The following is a 24,445-nucleotide window of genomic DNA, read 5'->3' as shown; positions in this document are numbered from 1 at the left end:
CAGCATGCCACCTGGGCTGTCGAACAGTGGGCCGATGTTGTTTTCAAAGATGAGTCCTGCTTTACTGGAGAGTGATTCTTGATGGTTCGCATCTGAGAAGAACGTGGAACACGATTTCGGGACGCAAACATTGTGGAAAGAGGCCGATACCGAGGGGGAACCTAATGTTGTGGACAGAGGTTATGCTTAGACCGCTCTTAACGAAATTGTACGGGTAAATCGGCAAGGTTTAACTGCTGTCAGGTATCGTGACGAGGCCTTGGGACCTCATTTCCGGTTGTTGCTAGTTTCTTTGGGCCCACACTTTGTACTGATGGACGATAATGCTGTACATTATAAAGCACAGGTGGTTGATGTTTTCTTGGAAACGGAAGAGATTGCACGCATGGCGTGGCCTGCTCGATCTCCCGAGTTTTATCCCACAGTGCATGTGTGGGATGCACTAGGGAGATGGCTTGCATCACATCAGCATCCACCAACCACTCTACGAGACTGCGAGCAGCCCTGCAGGAAGAATGGGCGTTATTGCCTCAACATGAGACTGATGACATCATTCAAGCATACCCCCTCGTTGTCAGGCCTGTATTGCTGCCAGAGGGGGCCACACCCAATACTGTGCACATTAACCAGTTGTCGGAATGTGTGTGCAAATCCGTTAAGTTGGAAAAAAAAGAAGAACGTTTTTGCATGTTGCAGTTGTTTACGTTGTTTGTATTTTACTCAAATTCTAAAGGTGGCAGGGGTAAAATACAGGGAGCGAAAGGCTATTTACAGTTTGTATAGAAACCAGATGGCAGTTATAAGAGTCGAGGGGCATGAAAGAGAAGCAGCGGTTGGGAAGGGAGTAAGACAGGGTTGTAGCCTCTACCCGATGCTATTCAATCTGTATATTGAGCAAGCAGTAAAGGAAACAAAAGAAAAATTCGGAGTAGGTATTAAAATCCATGGAGAAGAAATAAAAACGTTGAGGTTCGCCGATGACATTGTAATTCTGTCAGAGACAGCAAAGCACTTGGATGAGCAGTTGAACGGAATGGATAGTGTCTTGAAGGGAGGATATAAGATGAACATCAACAAAAGCAAAACGAGGATAATGGAATGTAGTCGAATTAAGTCGGGTGATGTTGAGGGTATTAGATTAGGAAATGAGACACTTAAAGTAGTAAAGGAGTTTTGCTATTTGAGGAGCAAAATAACTGATGATGGTCGAAGTAGAGAGGATATAAAATATAGACTGGCAATGGCAAGCGAAGCGTTTGTGAAGAAGAGAAATTTGTTAACATCGAGTATTGATTTAAGTGTCAGGAAGTCATTTCTAAAAGTATTCGTATGGACTGTAGCCATGTATGGAAGTGAAACATGGACGGTAAATAGTTTGGACAAGAAGAGAATAGAAGCTTTCGAAATGTGGTGCTAAAGAAGAATGCTGAAGATTAGATGGGTAGATCACATAACTAATGAGGAGGTATTGAATAGAATTGGGGAGGAGTTGACTAGAAGAAGGGATCGGTTGGTAGGACATCAGGGGATGTCCTGAGGCATCAGGGGATCACCAATTTAGTGTTGGAGGGCAGCGTGGAGGGTAAAAATCGTAGGGGGAGACCAAGAGATGAATACACTAAGCAGATTCAGAAAGATGTAGGTTGCAGTAGGTACTGGGAGATGAAAAAGCTTGCACAGGATAGAGTAGCATGGAGAGCTGCATCAAACCAGTCTCAGGACTGAAGATCACAACAACAACATCACTGTTTTATGGCAAAATAAAAACAACCTTGGAAAATTTCCGTTTGTTTCTTTAATTTTTGACACCAGTGTATAATCTTAGTCCTTCCAAGAAATTTATGTCGTCCACCGACTTCCCCGATACTCAATTTCCCATTTCGTGTTGCAGCCGCGTGATGTACGGACATGCCGATAGCGCGCAGGAAATGGTGAGGCTTCTGGCTTTCGGCGTCGGCGTCGGCAGCACCCGCGGCGTCATCAGCGCGGGCTGCCGCGTTTTGTTTGCAGCCTCGTGGCGGGGGTGGGGCGGCGGGGGTGGGGGTTGGGCTGCGACGCGCGGCCAGTCGGCCCGCCACCGCCACGCCGACGGCATGAGGCCGTGCATCGTCTCGCACAAGATAGGGGTGAGTGCGCGCGCCGCCCCCGCTGCCCCCACCCCCCACGTTGACGGCCTGGACCGCCGGTGGCGACACGGCAAACCGCCTAGCGCTGCTCTGTGTTTGTTCCACACCACCTCTAGTCGGTTACCACGCGGAGTGTGTTGCTCGTGTTTCGCAGTGATATTCGAAGAAGTGGAAGAATGTTGATGAGAGGTGGGCCTTTCGCTTCTGCTTCCAGTTACATATACACAGACTCTCCTGTCATGTAACTACTTTTGCAATTCGCCGATACGATTAATATTTGCGTAATATTCGGAACGCTGAGAATGTGTGCGCACGTGTACGTTGCGATTTCGGGTGCGTGTCTGTTTTATTAAGCTCTTTCAGGAACACTAGATACATAAAATTTGGTCTGCATGTGTCGCACGTGTTTATTTTTAAAAAATCGAACGTTAGAACTTCTTTCGTGATTTTCCCAGTTACTTCCAATTTACAGGGTTATCCCTCGCTTTCAACTTCTTGAATTTCTAAGAATCTCCCGCCAGTGTAGAGACTTTCAATTTTTTTTCCACGTGTGATATGTGGAGCTCGAGTGAGATGGAAAGTGGTAAATTGTAATTTTTGTTATTATTTTATCACTTATTTTCAGTTCTAGCGTTGTAATTAGAACAAAAGTTTAGGCACAACAGGAATGACACTTGGGTAATATTAATCGAAGTTCGAGTACCAGGTACGTTGTCATACAATCTCTTTTCCTTTTGTACCAGTTATCAGTTGAGTGGTGCTTCCTCCACCTGAGCAAAAACATTTTCCAAAAATCAATTCATTGACGAAAATACGGCATTTATCTATATAACAGTACGGGCATAAAAAAACCTCTGAACATGAAGGGGCTCCAGAATTCGTTGACGAATAATTTTGAGTTCCTGGGGACGTTTATATGGATGTTTTTATGTGAATTTATGCGTATGAGCGTTTAATAAAATCTCTCTGTGATTTGCATTCATAATTATAAAGGGATGAAGCACGCGTATCTGCGTGCGTCTTTGTGTGTGTGTGTGTCGGTCTGTGTACGAGCCTGAGTTAAAATGATTTTTTTTTTTAAATTCTCCGTTGTTTTCTGGGCTTTTGGTTATAAAATTAGACATATAGAGAAAGATGTCAGCGGTGCGAAAAGCTTGTAATGTTGTCCGTGTGTTACACATGAAACACAAGCGCGTAGATAAAAGGATAACCGCGCTTTTTCTCATTATTTCATCTCTTATTTTCAGTTCGAGTGCTGTAATTGCTTCCTACAAAACATTTGGACAGCAGCTTCTCCAAACAACTTTCTCCACGTAATGTGAACCTTGTCACGAGCGGTAGGAAGTTCGTCGTTCTAGGTGTGTGTTTATCTTCCTTTCACAAACAGTGTCATGAAAAACGTGATCATACAAATTTTTTGATAAAATATGTTATTTAGTTCTGTTCAGATCAGTTTTTTGAAGCGACTACAGCCACGTCGACGAAAATATCCTGACGACTGACCGAAATTTAGACATTCTCCAGCTATATTTCAATTCAGGTGTAAAAACTTTTATTTCTATTTTATGTAAATTATTACTTACGGTCTAATTAGCTTTCCTGCCTTTCTTTATCTGTCTAAGACTTTCTTGTCCTTCACATTGTAAGAAAACGAGACATCAATCCATAGCTTTGGATGCTGGAAAGAATCGCTGCTTCTCACTAAGTCGAGATATAAAACGCGAAGTAGTGATCTTATTCGTTTCATTCATTCCTTGGACGATATATTATATGGTCGACTAGACACTATTCCTTTTATTTATTTTTTCCCTTCTAATTTTCAATACATTCGAATAGTAAAATATTTAAAGATTTACATCATCCTAATGCAATTTGCAGTATTTAAAGGGATAATTATGGTGTAATTGCCAGCTCATCGTGTAAGGACGTGCCTAGACAATTTATACGCCTCCTCCATTGCGTCACAAAGATAATTTTTTTCAAAACAAGAATAAAAGTGCTTCTCGACAATAATGTGATACGAGAAGTAATTCGTGACATATTTTAAGCGTATTTTATCTGAGTTTTAAACATGTAATACTCTTCAGGCTTAACAACTCCATAGTTTCAAATTAACAACCGCACACAAGTCCGGTGTGTTTCCTAATATTAAATTTCATTTCCGCACTGTGACACCATACCGATAAAAAAACGCTCTGTTAATGAAGAGGCAACTTGTTATAGAGCTCATGAAATTTAAATCAACAAATTTGCAGTTGTTCCCGTCATCACAGCAATCAGGAGACATCATGAAATAGTAGACTAATTTAATATATTCTCTGTAAATTATTATGTCTAGCAGAGAAGGCTGGTTATGCACCGTACAAATATTAAGGTTTCTTCTGTTTCTATAAGCGGATATAGCTGAGTAGAAGGACATTTATCTCTGATACCCGTTATTAAGTTACAATTGAAAGGTTCAGCGAAAGAAAAGTGCTAATCCACAAGAGCACTTTTTGCGTTACTGCATGTTATGTGTTTTGCTAAATTCAAAGATAGTAACATAAGTACTATAATACTAAGTAATTAATGTACTAGATAGTACATTCTAGGGGTACATATGGAACTATTTGTTACCCGCGTGTGTTATGTTTTAAAACACAGCAGATAACGTGAGCAAAGTAATTCTTGCTGTATTGTGGGTTAGCACTTCCTTCCAGTGACCCCGTATTAGAACAATGTCTAGAGCAGCAGAACCGTCCTTGAATTCCCTGAAAACCAATCTTTGAAACTTCCTACGTAAATTATCCGTACCCTTATCACTTAGGATTTTCCTCCGTACTGAGGTGAGTTAGACTTGCATTCCCTCACTGAGGATTTCTTTGGCATACACACAATTTCTCCTGTTTGTTAAACATGGTGTTAGACACTGGTATTCATTTTTTTGGTTTTGGGCTGCATCGTACTTACAGCAATAATTACATATGATTCACTCACTTTAGCTACGAAGATATCAAGTTATGTACAGAATACAGAGGTAACATTTTTCATTATATTCGTAAAACAAATAGTAGAAATCTATTCATTTGATACTTTGGCGCAGTAGCAAGTTGCATTTTTTGCATAGTTTGTATACAAACATTACACTTTAATTCTACTATCAGAATAACCTTTTCTTAAACTGACATTTTATACGAAAGAAGAGTGTATTCCAGAAACAAATAAATAATCGAATCAGTATCATTTCACTTATAGTGTCGAATGAGATACAGTTTATGTCTTCTTCTTCGCGGATGGATCACTTAGGACCACGCGTAATCAACATTTGTTGGCCTTCCTTTTCGCCCAGTATTCCTTCATAAACAACGAATGGGCTAGCTTTCGTTGCGTAGACCATGTATGTCGGTTAGTTTTTCTCTCTTCTTCCTCAAAACCCCGAGTGTTTCTGATTTTTCTGATTTCATTTCTATCATGTAGATTTGGAGACCCTAATTCTCTTAGGTCTTTTTCCGTCTGTTTGTATCAGTTCGGTCTTGTAGTTTTGTTCTTTATGTCATTATACAGAGACATAATACTTTAATCGTAAAAAAGACAACAAACTATCGCTACAGCTTCAAATCTATTACAAATATAAAGAAGAATACCTCTCACGACCAGGTTATCACTTTAAAAAATCACAGTTCATTGATAGTGTAATGCGATAGAAAACGTGTCATTTATAATTTTCTCTCTTCACTACTTAAACATGTGAGTGGGATATCTGTCAAGAATTTAACAACTATATTGTACCTGTGAAGGTATAAATAACGTGTCAAAGCAATGAGACTCGCAGTAAAACGAATTCCAAGGAAGCCATGTCCTGTACAAGTTAGGTGTACTTGCTTATGTTTTGTGCTAGGTAGTAATAAATCATATTCGTCTCACACGCCCGTGCTTGAATACGTCAGTCAGAAAGATTGCCTGCGCAAGACAAGATCGCGCGTTCTACTCTTGGCCTTACCCACAGTTTCAGAATGTCAGGAACTTTCAGCGTTCCATTCAGCATATGCACAGAAATAGGTGGTGGTATTGAAAATACAAACATTCCTTGGACACAGAGAACTCTTTGTAAGTAGAACGAATATTCTATAAAACAAATCAAATTTCCTATTAATTTCTCACGTTGTCTGGAGTCCTAAAAGGGCTTGTTAATACGCTAGTGTGTGTGACAACCGACTTATGGAAAACTTACTATGATTTAGAAGTTGCGAGCGTCAGACTGTATCAGAGTTGCCTTTTGCCCATTTCGTTATTCAATAAAGGTCAGTGTTGTTGTTGGTACGCTATGAGGTCGTAAGACTGGACTGACACCGCTCTGCACGTTACTACAACCCATGCAAACCTCTGCAGCTCTGCAGAACAACTGCAACCTACACCCATTTGAAGATAAACCTGCTATTGAGCCCTCGGTATCCGTCAACAGAATTTACCCTCACACTTCCCTCTGTTACAAAACACACTACTCTTTGATGGCTCCAGAGGTGCCCTCTCAGCCGTCTCATTCTTTCAAAAGAAAATAAGTGAAAAATTCGAAAGATAAAGTACTTACATTTTTAACATTGACATAGTTGAAGCGATGAAATATCTTTATACCTGTGTCAGTTATTACGTTATTTCACATAGCATGCAAGTGGCGTTAATGTGGTTCACTGTATGGTCAGATTGTTGTGTATGACGTGCTTAACATGTTGTTGGCAAGCAGTGTGACTAATTATCATGGGATACTAACGAATCGCTTGAAAATGGCTATAGAGACGAGATTGTAATGCTGTCCAAAACGATAATAAAGAACAGTCAAATGGCGAACATGTTCTAACAGTTAGACGGACTTTTTAAAAAGATTTCATTTTTTATCTGAAACACGGCACACAGACTCGATGATTGTGCAGAAATAACCACTTCCGAAAGCGCACTTCAGGTTTGGGAAGCACTGAATCACGTGAAAAATATCGTAGACTTTAATTTAATGTTGGTCGACAGACTGATTCAATCGCAATGATTCGATTAACCAGATTCCGATCTATTGGTGACGACGGCTTCTCGCGTGCTGCTAGCGAATGTGTAAGGTTTCTCTGAATGTAGATCCGATTACGTGACGGCGATGACAAAGGCGACCTGGAATTTCTAGCCAAAACCGGTTCTTGATCACGTCAGTGAAGGCAACTTCCTAAATACGCAGTCTGGGCTATTCCGTATGTGGGTAAAGGCTTTAATTTAAACGAGTACTGGGTTCCAGACACAGATACTCGACTTCAGCTAGGACAGGAAAACGTTAATAGTGTCTTCTTCTCATTTTACTGGGGTATGAATTACAACATTGCGGTTAAATTATCAGAGGTGTGAAAGTGAAGGCGGTCACCACGGTGGCTCAGTAGTTAAGACTGCGGCTCGGAAAGCTAAGGTCTCGATCCGCCGGCTATCCTTGCGTTTTCAGCTGCCTATTGTGGACTCGGATTGTCCAGTTTGATGAATACCTCGCTGCCGCTGGAAAAGACTAATAAGGGTGTCCGTGTAGGATGGATGCGTGGGTTCTAGGACAGAACACACGCAATGAAAGTAACACAGAATAGTGCGTAGTAGTCCGCAGCTCGTAGTCGTGCGGTAGCGTTCTCGCTTCCCACGTCCGGGTTCCCGGGTTCGATTCCCGGCGGGGTCAGGGATTTTCTCTGCCTCGTGATGACTGGGTGTTGTGTGATGTCTTTAGGTTAGTTAGGTTTAAGTAGTCCTAAGTTCTAGGGAACTGATGACCATAGATGTTAAGTCCCATAGTGCTCAGAGCCATTTGAACCATTTTGAAGTGAGTAGTAAAATATATTACTTGACTTTGATAACGCTGATTGCAGCAATTAGTAGAAATCAGGTTTACTCTATCTGTCCAGTGTTGACTACAGTTCCATTAACACAAACTGAATATGTTCTTTGAACTAAAGTCGGAGGAAAACTAATCTTCTATCTTGATGTACTATTCCAAGAACAGTTCCAAACTAACAGTACTCATTTAAATCTCTAGGGAGGCTGACTCTATCCGTACAGGAGAATTCTATTCACTGTTCTGTTCCTACTGAAGACTAATCACTTTCTATCTATCGACCACTGTTTCTATCTCGCTCGACGACTCGAAGACACGACGAACGTTCTGCAGCAACTCCATACGAAGACTCAGACTATTACAGATTCTGCTCGTGCACGGTTACTCAAGCGCTCGTCTCTTCCTGGTGGCGCTTCTGCTCCAGGCGGTGTAATTCCAGCGGGCAGAGTGATTGGTTTGCTCACACCGATGTTGCTGCTGCGAACGGACGTCCACGGTACTTCTGGAATTAACTGTCGCAAACTCTTCTTTGTGTGGTATCTCACACTGTCACTTATAACTTCTTTTACCTCTGTCAAAGTTTGTTAACGCGAAACATACCGAATACCCTGCGATTCGTAATTCACATCAAACACTACGTACTCCAGTAAACGGTTAGGATAATTTCGAACGTCAGAGGTAGGCTAGAGCAAACAATCTGCGGTAGGTCCATGTTTAGAAGTACTGCGGGGCTCAAACCTGCCTTCAGGCTGATGTCATCCTTACTTTATCAATTTCAAAGCCACATTAGCAATAGTAAAATACTTGCAAAGTTCTTTTTAGATACTATATTGTGCATTGTGAAGCGTTAGTCACAAACATTACGTAACATAAGGCTCGATTGGACAAGGAATCTTCTCTACATCAGCATCTGCACCTACATCTACATCTATGCTCTGCAAACCACTGCGAAATGAATGGCAGATGGTAAGCCCCAATGTACCAGTTATTAGTGCTTTTTCCCGTTCCATCCGCGTGTGGAGCGCGGGGAGAATGGTTGTTTAAATGCCTTTGTACGCGCTGTAATTATCGTAATCGTTCCCTCACTATCCCTATGGATTCGATATCAAGAAGGTTGCAATATGTTCCTAGAGTCATCGTTTACAGCTGGTTCCCTAAACTTTGTAAGCAGGCTTTCTTGGGATAGTTTCCGTCCATCCTCAACAGTCTGACAGTTCAGTTCTTCCAACATTTCTGTGACGTTCTCACGCGCATCGAGCAAACCCATACCTATTCTTGCTGCTCTTGGGCGGAACATTGTTTTCCATATAAAATGAAACTGTATGATACGACACAATGTTGTGGCTGTGGTTGTATGGTCTTCAGTCCGAAGACTGCTGTGGTGCATCTCTGCAAGCTAGTCTGTCCCGTGCAGGCCTACTATGCTCTGCACAACTACTGCAAACGACGTCCATTTGAACCTACTTACTGCATCATTTCCTCTCTACAATATTTACCCTTCGCACTCTCCCCTTTACGAAATTACGTATTTCCTGATGCCCAAGATATGCCCGATCAACCTGTCCCAGCTTTTAGTCAAACTGTGCCGTAAATTTTATTTTCTTTCGGATTAGATTCAGAACTCTTGCATTAGTTATCCTTTCTACACAAACAGTCGTCATCATTTTCCGGTACCATCACATTTTAGAAACTTCTTGTCTGAACTGCTTATCGCGCACGTTTCGCTTCAATATAAAGCTACAGTCCACACACATCCTTTCTACACAAACAGTCGTCATCATTTTCCGGTACCATCACATTTTAGAAACTTCTTGTCTGAACTGCTTATCGCGCACGTTTCGCTTCAATATAAAGCTACAGTCCACCCACATACCTTCAGAAAAGATTTCCTAAACTTTAAATTTATATTTGGTGTTAGCAATTTTCCCTTTTTCAGAAATGCTTTTCCTGCTGTTGCCAGTCCGTACGTTATATCCCCTATGCTTCACCTACATCAGTTTACCGAGCGAGGTGGCGTAGTGGTTAAACACTGGACTCGCATTCGGGAGGACAACTGTTCAATCCCGCTTCCGGCCGTCCTGATTTAGGTTTTCCGTCATTTCCATAAATCGCTCCAGGCAAATGCCGGGATGGTTCCTTTCAAAGGGCACGGCCGATTTCCTTCCCCGACCTTCCCTAATCCGATGAGACCGATAACCTCGCTGTCTGGTCTCCTTCACCAAAAACGACCCCAACCCTACATCAGTTATTTTGCTGCCCTGATAAAAAACTAATCTACTTTCAGTTTAGCCTCTCCCAATGTCACTCACCAGCATCATCTTATTTAATTCGGTTATGTTCCGGACGCTCGGGTTCAGCCGAATGGTCTAAGGCGCTGCAGTCATGGACTGTGCGGCTGGTCCCGGCGGAGATTCGAGTCCTCCCTCGGTCATGGGTGTGTGTGTTTGTCCTTAGGATAATTTAGGTTAAGTAGTGTGTAAGCGTAGGGACTGATGACCTTAGCAGTTAAGTCCCATAAGATTTCACACACATTTGAACATTTTTTGATTATGTTCCATTACTCTTGTTTTACTTTTGTTGTTATTCATCTTATAAAATTTTTTAAGCCGCTGTCCATACCGAACACTTGCTCTTCCAAGCATTTTGCAGTCTGTGGCAGAATTACAGTGTCATCGACAAATTTAACTTCTTTGTAGTAAGTAGCAAGAAACACCTCTTTGCATGTTGCATATAAATTTTTGTTTATATCGGGAAACAAGTTTCGAATTTTCGTTTTCACATGTTAGTTTTTCAGAATCAAAACAGTTCACGTAAATATTTTATAATAAAATGAAGAGGTGCTTACAGTACAACATTTATTTTTTTAATTGATCGTGCAATTTTCTCCCATGTAGAAAACCTTAGGAAGACGCACTTTTCCATGTAGATTCACAGCAATTTTGTAATATAATATAAATCCAGCTGTCATTTCCGATGTCCAGTAAATTATTTGTTTCTGTAAGTGATGCCAAAACATTAGCAGGTAAAAGACGAGTACGATCTCCATCGTCCGCTATATGGAGGGAAAACGCAAAAATCGTCAGGAATGCAGAATTAACTAACAAACTGCAGACGGTTTTCAAACTAAGGTCGAAAATCGTCTGGTATAATAAATGTCAACACTGCAGATGGAAATGGCTCATTGTTTACAAACAGCTATCTAAAAAGAAACTGTCGAAAACTACGAAAAAGGCACAGAACAAAATAGCGATTATCTGTGCACATAGCTGCTGGAGCAATTGGCTCTGAGCACTATGGGACTTAACATCTATGGTCATCAGTCCCCTAGAACTTAGAACTACTTAAACCTAACTAACCTGAGGACATCACACAACACCCAGCCATCACGAGGCAGAGAAAATCCCTGACCCCGCCGGGAATCGAACCCGGGAACCCGGGCGGGGGAAGCGAGAACGCTACCGCACGACCACGAGATGCGGGCGCTGGAGCAATTGTTGTGAAAAAATATGGAATATTCGAAGAAAAAACAGAATTTATCATTCATTCATACCCATAATTATCCGTAAATGCATAAAAACTTAACGGGCGTCTGATAGAACAAGGAATGATTTCGGGAGAGGCTCGTCTAATGGCCTACTCCTTAGACTACCGTGCTACAAACGTGATAGTGACGTAATAATGACGTTATTCGTGCCGGAAGCCCTGCAGTTGAACGTCAACGACGGATTAGCAACGCACGTGCCGCGGCCGCGACAGAGCGCGGCCAACTTGTGAGTGGCAGTTGTGACCAATATCGCGTCATGCGCGTCACCTTCGCTCCCCATTGAAGGGCGCGTAACCTGCTCCTCAACTCCGGTTCTGCTTGTCATATTTTCCAGTATTCGTAAGTCCCACTGTGTTGGTAGTTGGGGTTTATGTGGAGGACCATTGTGTATGTACGAGGGGCGTTCAATAAGTTTTGCAACACTTTTTTCCTGACAGGAGGTTAGTTTTGTTCAGGGTTCCAATACACCATATCATTCCTCACTCTTTTCGCTACAAAACCTGTTTTTCAACATAATCTCCATTGAATGCAACGGCCTTGCGCCACCTTACTGGGAAGGCCTATATGACCGCATGATACAACTCTACTGGTCGATGCGGGAGCCACCGTCCTGCTCCATTAATAACCTTCCCATCATTCACATACCGCTTCCCGCGGAGTGAAATGGTCATTGGCCCAAACAGATGGAAGGCGGTAAGTGCGAGATTCGAGCTGTAAGGTGGATGAGAAAGAATAGTCCAATTAAGTTTTGTGAGCTTCTCCGGGTGCGCTGAGTTGTGTGAGACCTTGCGTTGCCGTGGATATGGAGAAGTTCGTTTGCATTTTTGTCGATCGTCTCGAATGAGAGTGTCCTCACGTTCCAGCATTGCAGGAGTCACAGCAGTGTGCGGCCGGCCGGAACGAGAGACATCGGACAGGTTTGCGCGAACTTGTTGCGACGATGACAGACGTCTCGCCCAACGACTCGCCGTGCGTTTGTTCACTGGCAGGTCTCCGCAGACATTCTGCATGCGCTTTTGAATATCTGCGATGCTCTGTTTTTCCGCCAAAAGAAACTCAGTAGCATCTCTCTGCTTGGAACGCACCATCGTTGCAGGCGTCATTTTGAATGCTACGTGTAGTGTCGCCACCAGTCGGAGCTTCATGAAACTACAGGGGCTGAAGGGAGAATATTCCCCCTATGTCCCACAGCAAATTTCGCATTTATTCAGTCGAAACTATCAGAGAAAAAATGTGTTACATTAGGTACTGAACGTCCGTCCTAAATAACCAAAAGAGAGTAACTTGCTAATATTGTCGGTTTTGTTACTGATATACCACACTCAGGACGATCCAGAATGAAGTTCAAAAATTCAAATCGCAAGCTAGTGCCTGCTACTAGAAACCAAGTTCCTGTCACCATAAGTAAGAAAAACAAAAAAATAATTTGGGATTTTTTGTGCTTGAGACGTACTGCGGTTCTTCAGTCATGGACATGGAGGGACCTGCGGCGTTGGCAACTCTTGTTAAAGAGACAAGCACTGATGAGCCAAAACATGATGACCACGTGGTTAACACGGTACTGGTCCACCTTTGGAATGCATACAGTTTCCGTTCTGCGTGGCACAGATTTCGGGGGGGGGGGGGGGGTCCAGAGGCATGTGGCACTAGGTGTCTACGCACTGGACATGCAGTTTACGTAAATTAGGGGTCAGTGGTTGGTAGGCGCGGAGCTGGCGCCCGATAGCGACCCAGGTGTGCTCCATCTGGTTCGAATCAAGCTAGTTCGGTGGCCAAGGTATCAACGTGTGTTCACTGTCTCGTCTGGAGACACTGTAGCACAACTCTTGTCTTTGTGACATGGCTGGAGGAGGCCACGGCCGTCGGAAATAAGGGACACCTTCCTACTGCAGCCGTAATTTACGATGCTGTTGGGCCAACTGGGGAAGACGAGGGGTCGTCTGCTGCGGAGCTCCGTGTTCAGCATTGTGCGCTGAACGGTGTGATCCGATGTACTTGTTCGTGCTCCAGTACTGTGCTCCGACACCAGACCTAAAACAGATTGCTGCCTATCCTACTTTTACAGAGTGTGCAAGAGGAGATACTGAATGGAACTGGGGAGAAAAGAAATTTATGGCACAGCTTGGGTAAAAGAACGGATCGTTTCAAAGGACACATCCAGAGTCATCAAAGAATAGTCTATTTGGTAATGGAGGCAAGTGTGTGTGTGTGTGTGGGGGGGGGGTGAGTGGGGGGGATTGGGGGGGGGGGGAGAACTACCAGGGATAGACTTTTATGAATAGAGTAAGCGGGTTCAAATGGATGTAGGTTGCAGTACTTGTGCATAGATGAAGATACTTGCACAGGATAGACTAACGTGTGGAACAGAAGAACATAACAACAATAAATATAAATGAAGGGAAAGTTGTTATTTCTTCGTAAATCATCTAAGGCAATGGCGGGACAGTTTGCTTAAAATGGATACGGAATATTCCCTTTCCTGTCTTTGCTCATTCTGATCTTGACCTTAATCTCTATTGATCTCCTCCCATGCTGCACAGAAGTATTACTGTTGCACGTCTGTTTCTCTTTGACTGTACGAGGAACAATTGTTAGTAACACGAATTAATTATTTTATTTACCTTTCCTATGATGCATAAAAACATGTAAAGTGCACGGAAAATAAGCTGGGCGATATTTGCGGAGACGGCACAGTAGTCGAGGACGCAGGAGAGTGGTGGCGGATCCGGCGTGAACGACCAGTGCACAGAAGGGGAGGTGCAATTCGACATCTGAAGCCCATGCACAAGCACATTTCTTGCGTAACGTACAGGGTGTTTCCGTAAGTGCATGCAAAAATGTAACAGGGCATAGAGAATGATCCACTGAACCTGGGGTCGGAGAAGTTCACTGCTTTGTCTAGCATTATTGTTTTCCAGCCTATTTACAACTAACGTGTGTACAATTTTACACGTAATGTGTTGCTTATTTACAATAACATTATTTCCTGTAAGGAAACAAGTAGGATGAGCCTCATCACCGGTAAGTCATGATGCAGGTTTTGTGTAGTTTACTTGTCCATGAAGTAACTATCGTATCGTATTTATATTGTCCCATGACAGAATGTGCTATGGATCAACGACAAATAGTTTCATTACTCAGTGCTACTCAGAAACATACAGTACAATACGATGGAGCAGTACCGGTACAGAATTTCCTGATCGCTGGATTGGAAGGGGGGGGTCCTATTCCATGGACTGCGAGGTCGCCTGACCTGAATCCCCTAGATTATTTCCTATGGAGACATCTGAAGTCACTTGTGTATGGAATTAGTTGCCACAACTGTAGCTGCATGTAATGTGATTTGAAATTCACCAGATATATTCGTTGGGGCGCGTCAGAATCTTGTTCGCCGATATCATGCTTGCATTGAGGCTGACGGCCGTCAGTTTCAGCACATTTTGTAAGATAAAGTATAAATGGTACGTGCAGTGTCAATGATGGTATAGCCGGCCGGTGTGGCCGAGCAGTTCTAGGCGCTTCAGTCGAAAACCCCGCTACTGCTACGGTCGCAGGTTCGAATCCTGCCTCGGGCATGGATGTGTGTGATGTCCTTAGGTTAGTTAGGTTTAAGTAGTTCTAAGTCCAGGGGACTGATGACCTCCGATGTTAAGTCCCATAGTGCTTAGAGCCATTTGAACCATTTTCAGTTATGGTATTTGGAGTTAACTAATGTAAATAAAAAACTAGACAGTAATGAGATTTTATTTCTGTTAGTTCCTTAAGCTGGCTTTTCCGACCCCAAGTTCCTTTTCTCAAATTGTTCAGTGGAGCAACGTCTGTGTCCAGTTTCATTTTTGCACACTCTTACAGATACACCATGTATAAGCTACAGCTAACGAGTCTGCAAATTACCATATTAACCGGTTATGTCAGCAGGACTAATAATTCGACTAATATAGTTAGAAATTTCTCACTAATGCAGTGAAGGAGTAGTAACCGCGTATACGAAGGATCAACAAAAGCAAAATAGGACCAATCACTTACTGCCAGAGGAAACATTCTTGAAACAAAGATGTTATAAGCAATGTAGTGTAGGAGGAAACGTCGGATACTACAATATTGACATTGTAAAACAGAGGTGGCCAACCGGTGGCCGCGGTTCGGATATGACACGCATTTGGTTTCGCTACGACCCGCGCAAGAAAAGTTCATGGGGCAGAGGCAGTGGCGAGTCGCTGCAAAAGTTCTTAATATAGTTATTGCAACATGTCATAAGCCAAGAAACAACGTACATGACACGTAGATAAATGTAAATACGAAGGTTGACTGAAAAGTAATGCCTCCACCTTCGTAACTCTTCAACAGTTGGCAGCACTGGTATGCGGCAGGTGCTGGCTTGTTCCGTAGCCTTTTCTCTACAGCTTCAGTTGACGGGAAGCCTTTGCATTGAACGGTTGTGTTGTTACAGTGTAAAGTATGGAATGCGCAGATGGTCGGTCAATGCGATTTAAGCAACGTGCAGTCATTGAATTCTTGACAGCAGAAGGTGTCACCCCGAAGGAGATTCATGAGAGAATGAAAGTAGTTTATGGTGATTGTATTGATGTGAGTACTGTACGTCGTTGGGCGAGTCAGTTTAAAGATGTTGAGGTGGGAACATCTGACCTGCGTGACAAACAAACAGTTGGATCTTGTGTCAGCAACCACCGAGTTTCACAAGCAAAATGTTGAGAAATTGATTCAGGACGATCGTCGTATCAATCAGAGCGAAATTGCAAGCACAATCGGTATTTCACAAGAACGTGTGGATCACATTATTGCTATGCTCGGCTATTGGAAGATCTGTTCACGAGGCTACCCCAGATGCTGACTCCTGAAATGAATGCGCACAGTCTTAAAATTTTGCCAGGAACTTCTCTCGCGTTACGAGAATGAAGGTGACACCTTTCTCCATTCAGTTGTTACAGGAGACGAAACGTGGCTACACCATTACGAAACGGAGACGGAACGTCAGTCTATGGAATACCGACACAAACACTCGCCCCAGAGAAAGGAAATTCAAGACGCAGCCCTCAGATGGGAAAATCATGGCCACAGTGTTCTGGGACGCAGATGGTGTTATCCATGCTGATTTCCTTGATGGTGGAACAACAATAAATTCAGACCGTTACATCACAACGCTGCTAAGTCTGAAACGACGGCTAACAAGGATCCGAAAGGAAAAGATAAATGTTTACCTGCAGCATGACAATGCCAGACCACACACTTCAGATGCCGCCGTAGCAGAACTTCAGAGACTGAACCCCACCACCGTACGGCATCCTCCATACAGTCCAGGTTTAGCACCGTCTGATTTGCATCTGTTGCCAATAATGAAAGACGATCTGCGGGGACATCGTTATGCTTCTGACGAAGACGTTGAAAGAACTGTGAGACTGTGGTTGCGCAAACAGGGTGTCGACGTTTCCCGTGACGGCTTCAGAAAACTTGTTCATCGTTGGGAGAAATGTATCCAATTGGTTGGTCATTATGTGGAAAAGTGTATATTGGTAATTAAAGATTACATTCTAAGGATTATTTCTGCATTTGATTTATTAAAATACTCCCATCCAAACCCAATTAACGAAGGTGTAGGCATTACTTTCCATTCAACCTTCGTATTTAAATACGAGTGAATGTACCCTCAAAAACGCGTTTATTGAGGTATCATTTGCTGGCGTGGCGTGTCGGGAAACGGTTGCCATTCTTATCGGTGCGTTACCACATAAAAGTTAACTTTATGGACACTATAGTTCTGACCGTATGTGCTGAGTGCGCTGCTGCTACATCACGCGACGAGGGGGACCGCGACCTTAAGAAAGAATGTGAGCCAGGCCTGCAGGACACCGAAAGTTGCTCATGGCTCCTGTAAAATAAAAAACAGGAATGAGGTGGAAATTATGTTTCTGTCCCCTGACACCCACTTCTGCAAAAAATCAAATTTTCTTCTCCTTCTTTCTCGTGTTTTGGAAGTACCAAAGCTATGGGAGATTCTTGCAGCCGTCCTCCCCCCCCCCCATTGTTTCTACTGTGTGACCGGCGTAGCTAGCCGTTCGTGCAGTTTTCTCAAGCACAGTTTTTAAACAGGTTTTTCTTTCGTTGTCTGCCTACCGAAACATGAATATTAAGGGACAGGCAATTGACGTGGCCACTCAGTAACATCGGATGAACTCCCCCAGCGCTCACAACCAGAAGTTCGTTTTCACTCAAATGCCACTTTATTTTGTGCAAGCTCTGCAGTCCTACACAAAAGTCTGTGCAGCATACATTTTCCCGCTTCACAATTTCGTATAAGAATTTTGAAGTATATACTTTGCGATGTAATAGCATTTAGCCGCTAGAATCTCAATCATAAATTTTCAGCCGAACCGACTAGTGTGCAGAAGATGTCCAGAAGAAATTCAGCGATGGTTACCGTCTGCCGTTACTCGAGTCTCGTTACTGTGATCTTTATTTCAGGATGCGTGGCTGTTCAGCAATGGCCGTTCAGCAACCGTCCACAGCCAACTCGGAGTCCGGATACTGGAGCATAATTCGATTGTTGCACGATGCGGAACATGTTTTATCCAGGTATCTGGCGGAGCGGAGGCACTCGGTCCGTCGACAGTACAGCTCGAGCGGTGATAGTAGCCACCCTCACGGTAGGTCCAAAGGCGCTACGGCAGCAGCATCGTTCGGTAGCTGAGACGAGCGTTTGTGGTCCCGCAGGCCCGCAACAAGCCGGCGGACGGCGGCGGGCACGTCAACCAGAAGGGGGCGGCGGGGGCGAAGGCGCCGCCGGGGGCGGGCCCCAAGTCGGGGGCGGGCGCCAAGGCGGGGGCGGCCAAGCCGGCAGTGAAGGCGCCGTCGGCGCAGAAGGGGCAGGTGAAGCAGGCGCCCACCAAGCAGGCCGCCGCCTCCAGCACGGCCGCCGCCGTCGTCAGCAACGCCGCCGTCACCGCCGCCGCCGTCAAGCCGCTCAACGCCGCCGCCAAGAAGAACAAGAAGGGCCAGCGCCACCAGCAGCACGACCTCATCGTCACCATCAACCTAGTGAGTACGGCCTGCCGCCTGCCTCTCCACGGCTACAATAGCTGCACCACTCGCAACTAGCGTAATACTGGCCCGGTAAATTTTTCGCGCACTTTAAGGTAGGCTACCTAAGCATCAGCCCCTGTTGCAGAAGACGTAAGTTGGGTTGCATATCTTAAGGAAATATATGCTTGAAATATTTTCTGGGCCACTTTTCTTATGCCCACCCAATGTAATTAAACTTATTCCTGTGGGTAAATATCTTGAAGAAAGTCACTTTCCTGCATAGACTGTTCTTTTACCCATTTATTTATAAAAAATCATTTTATGGGGTGATTCGGCAGCCCCTACCGATGGATTTTATGCAACCCACAACACCTTCAAATACCAGACACAACATTTTCATATTCTCTCGCTTGCTACGTGTAAACTGTTAGTCCTACAGGAAAAATGAAGAAGACCTTTTTGTAGTAAGTTGAATTTATTTAAATTTGTCTTGGGACACGTTTTCGCTAGAGGCTGTGGTTTTCAAATTACTAAGGAAAAACGTACAAAAGTAATCTACAAAGGCGTTTTTCTTGAATAACTAAAAAACTGTGGCCCCCAGCTGTATTCTAGTACAGAATATGACCACATTAAATTTCCTGTAAAAAGGCCATGTTGATTTTTTTCTGCAGGACAAATACCTGCTGTGTTGTGAGGGAGGGAATATAAAAATCTCATACGTGGTTTTTAAAGGTGTTGCGGATTGCATAAAACCCATTGGTGGGGGCAGCTGAATCACTACATGTGTATGTATGTGTGTTCCACATCTCTCTAAACCAGCTGATCGATTTCACCTGTACTTAGTATACCTATCACTTAGATAGAAAGTGATATGTGTACTAAGTACAGTCGAAATCCTTGTGGGAGTAATAACCATCTACCTTGAATAGGGAGTGAAGCATAACGCAAGAACACTTTGGACCATTACAACCGTATTTTGTTTATACGTGAGTATGGGGGTGACATACTCCTAACACCCATTGGGCTGGGGATGAGAAGTCGCTACGTCTAAAAGTACTTGATAACGCCCGATATTAGAATTTAATCCATAGTTTTTAGCGTTGGTAGACTCCTTATTGATAGTCCTGATTACGTTTCACTTGCTGGAGAGGGGTGGGGAAGGATGGGATATTCAAAGGCAGTGACGTATCTCTAATGCCTGAAGTAGTTTCTATTCCTATTAAACTTGGCACATGTATCTCTTGCTATCTGGAAGAAACTGGTGCCACTGTAAGACATCCCCAACATCCCTATGGCTGAGGTTGGGAGTGAATAGGACTGGTATGAAAGCATAACTCAGGAACCCACAGGACTTACAGGACTTAAAATTAGAACTTTGCAACTAGAATGTTGAAACTAAAAAAAAATAAAAAATAAAAAAAACTACTGGGCGAAATTTGCTACAGATGCAAATGAAATACGTGTACATACAGGGCCTAATGGGTATAAGTGCAGATATTTTTATTGGTGATTGAGGACAGTGTACTGAATAACTTCATATCAGTATTTACTTCATTCGCAAACTAATAATTATAGCTATTAGGAGTAGTATGTTTTTAACTTGGATAGTACCTCCAAGTACATGTGACAGAAAAAGCAATTAGTGCTTGTTTTTCCCTGGGCTGCAGGTCACGTGTGATGTATGGACACCTGAACAGAAAACGGTTAACCTATACTAACAGTGTAATTTACTTAGTGATGCAGTTACAACCGTGCAGAAAACATCTGTTGGTAACGTATGTGGCGTGTTTGTACGATTAATTAATAAAAGGGGAAAAACTACCAAGACGCTGATGTGTGTACATATAAAGGTGACACATATAAAAAATACCTACACTTATACCCGTTACACCATGGTTATATGTGCAATATGTTAAATATTTGTTGAACATAAGTGCTATATATAGCACATACGCTGGCGAAACCGCGGGCAGAAAGCTGGTTTCGAAATAAAGAAGTTATTTCACTATTTAACAATTAATTAATTTCGTCCCCATGAGCATTACCAAGCTTCACTACAATAAAAACTGTTACACTTACAGCATGTTATATTCCACAGCTCTGAGTGGTGTAAAAGCCACATGTGATGATGTCCTAAATAGAGTTTAGTACTGCTATAGTAGATACGGCACAAGCGTCCCAGGCTTGTGGTCCATATCGAGAACTAGAAAAGAGCACTTTGCCAGCATACATAACACAATAGAATACGTCAGCGTGACTAATGCAGCAAAACCGTGGATGCCGGTGTCAACACCTTAAAACTAAATAAGGTGTTGGCACAATGACAAGTTGTGCATAACACCTACACTTTTTGAATTTCACGTGAGGATTTCACGTCTGGGACATTTGTGCCTGTACCTACAATAATCATGCGAAACTCTTGTTACCGACGCGGTTACACGTTGCTTTTTCCCCTCACTGATTTGTGGAGCACAGTAACTTCTATAATGATGAAGCCTCATGTTGCCCAACGGGGCGAAATCATCTAATTGCCAGATAATGAATTAAAGTGTTTATTTCTCATTAAAAGATCAGACTACGCAGGAAAATTACTTCCTTTCAGAAATTGTACGTGACATCTGACTCCAAGCAGCATGTCACGGTTTACTTCACACAGTGATTACATCTTTAAAGCGATTCATTATTCTACTTTAGTATATCTATTTCTAGCAATATAGAAAGGCGTCTATGCACCAAATCTTGCCCCATATACCTACATATATAGTTCCAGTTGTACTGCTCTGAATAAGTCACTTGCAGCTATGTGTTATGAAAAGCAGAAATAATGGAACTGTTTTTATTGAGCTGTTCTATGTTCTACTGCTCAGAATAATGAGCAAGTGAAACCATAGAATAACTAACAAAGTGAGAACAAATCGCATTTCACACACTACAGTGCCACAATAAAACGGAATTTAAAGTATTCTCGTAGATAGTTATCGATAACCTATAAGCAGTTGGAATTACATGAGCGGGTAACCTCAGAGTTCATGCCACGTGCAGCGTTTATCAAAAGAAGCGTCGTAAGGCACTTGCATTCTTTTAGACCAAATGACCAGATGTCAGTAGAAAAAGCCTTTAAGCTCTGGATGCCCCGGTGCACATGGGTTTCTCCCACTTTCTCTCTATGTGGCCCTTGATCATACACAAGTTATCATGTAAGTGATGCCTCATTGTGCGATAAAAAGAATATTAGAAATATTTACAACCGAATAGACATTCGTGGCTCTTATGACCAGCAGCACGACGCTCAGATGAATAATGCCCAGGCATGTCGGTTTATCATTCAGATGTCGCGGTAAGACAAGAGTCAAAGAGAACACTAGGGCCATCTTCTTGAACGAACTGTGACAGGAACCCGAACAACAGGGGACTTAACATACTAGGACATGCATTGATACCATGAAATAGTGCATTGATAATGGCTAGGTACTGGCCGAAATTTGGATTTGCCTCATAAAATCTGAAAGAAAAGGACGATTTATTGCTGTGCTCTATCACCTGAACACTAGGTATTCCTCAAAGAAGTTAGTTTATCCGGGCGACGAACGATACATTTATCACATATCCTAGCCGTGAGTAAACCCATCAACGAACAATACATGCATACTGTAAAGATTTGCAAGATCACGAAAGGCTCCTAATAGAATAGACTCTTCTTCTTTCAATCTTCATGGCATTTTGTGCTTAACATTGTAATACTAGAAATAAACTAGTTACCAAGATTTCGTTTGTGTCAGATATTCTATTAGTAAACGACTGTTGACGCTTTCTCGCCATTTCTGACAAGAATCCCTATTACTGAGAACTCTTGTCGTAATACTTAACTGAACTGCGTATGTCAAGCAGCCATCTTACCGACAGAATGTAACGTCTCATTTACAAGCCGTACAGACAGTAGTCAATTAACAAATCTCGTTTTTAATGTGAGTAGTACGTTAACATACAACATTTGTTGTGCGTGAAACAACCGAAACATGGGCACAATTTCTTGTATAGGCGCTCACTTTAGCAGCTTTTTTTCCGTATCTAACGATTCTCCTGCAAAGGTGCCCACAGGCTGACAACGTAACTCCTGGTTGCGTTCTGAGCGAGCAGTCAGAGGTTGACAAGAAAGCTGTCTGAAGATGAACCCCACAGAGTCAGAACCAGTAACAGTTAGAAAAATCATACGTGACTGTGACTGTGGAGAAAGCCTATGTACACATGTACGTGTCGTGTCGTCTCGAGAGAAGCCTCATCTGCTGTACAGTGTTGTGCCTTCTCCACATTGTTGCCATCATTCAGTTACGTTGCGCGGTTTTAAACTAAACGGAGGTGACAAAAGTCGTGGGATACCCCCTAACATCGTGTCCGCCCTCCATTTGCCCAGCGTAATGCAGCGACTCGACATAGTATGGACTCAAGTCGTTGGAAGCCCTGCAGAATTATTGAGCCATGCTGCCTCTATAGTTGTCTATAATTGCGAAAGTGTTGTCAGTGCAGGACCTCTCGATTATGTACTATAAATTTTCTATGGCATGTCGGTCGAACTGAGTGGCCAAATCATTCGCTCGAACTGTCCACAATGTTCTTCAAATAATTTGCGAACAATTGTAGCCCGGTGTCACGGCGCATTGCCATCCATAAAAATTCCATCGTGATTTGGGAACATAAAGTCCACGAATGGCTGCAAATGGTCTCCAAGTAGGCTAACACAACCATTTCGTCACTGATCGGTTCAAAAACAAAAAACAAAAAAAAATGGTTCTGAGCACTATGGGACTTAACATCTATGGTCGTCAGTCCCCTAGAACTTAAAGCTACTTAAACCTAACTAACCTAAGGACATCACACAACACCCAGTCATCACGAGGCAGAGAAAATCCCTGACCCCGCCGGGAATCGAACCCGGCGAGAACGCTACCGCACGACCACGAGCTGCGGACACTGATCGGTTCAGTTGGCTCTGAGGACCCAGTGCATTCCATGTAAACACAGCCCACACCATTGTGCGGCGACCTCAGTTTGCAAAGTGTCTGGGGTCTGCGTCACACTAGAACACTACGATGATCTCTTACAACTGAAATCGGGACTCATCTGATCAGGTCACCGTTTCGCAGTCGCCTAAGGCCAAACCGATATGGTCACCAGCCCAGGAGAGGCACTGCAGGCGCTGACGTGCTATCAACAAAGACACTCGCATCCGTCGTCTGCTGCCATAGCCCATTAACGCAGAACGTCCCACACAGATTTCTATGGATATTTCATGCAGTGTTGCCTGTCTGTTAGCATCGACAACTCTATTCAAAAGTGGTGCTCTCGGTCGTTCAGCTAAGGTCGTCAGCCACTGCGTAAGGCCTAAAATTTGATATTGTCAGCACACTCTTGACACTAGGGATCTCGAAATATTGAATTCCCTAAATATTTCCGAAATGCAATATGATATGCGTCTAGCTCCAGCTACAATTCCCCGTTAAAAATCTCTAATTGCCGTCGAGCGGCCATAATCGCGTCGGGAAGCTTTTTACGTGATTCACCTGAGTTCACCTGAGCTCCGCCAATGCACTGCCCCGTTATACTACGTGTCCTTCCTCAAGGCTTCGTGCTGAGAGCACAGCACAAAAGCCCTGAGGAATTGCCCTGAGGAACTGAAATAGTGGCTGAATAGTTGGATAATTTTATATATTGACAATACGGTCAACAGCACAGAAGAAATTTATTGACAAGGACAACGGCCGCGGAAGCCTGCGCTTAAACCCCTACAAGTGATTGACATTTTCTGACCACCCTGTATATGGGAAGACCAGAGGTGTACAAATCCGATTTTAACCTGCGCGTGCTCGCCTGTTAGCCAGGCAGGCAAGCTGCCACGCGTTATCAGCAGAGCGG

The sequence above is a fragment of the Schistocerca cancellata genome, chromosome 3 (genome assembly GCF_023864275.1).
Source record: "Schistocerca cancellata isolate TAMUIC-IGC-003103 chromosome 3, iqSchCanc2.1, whole genome shotgun sequence".
Classification (NCBI taxonomy): Eukaryota; Metazoa; Arthropoda; class Insecta; order Orthoptera; family Acrididae; genus Schistocerca; species Schistocerca cancellata.
The sequence above is the reverse complement of the archived record's forward strand: the minus strand, read 5'-3'. Positions refer to the sequence as shown.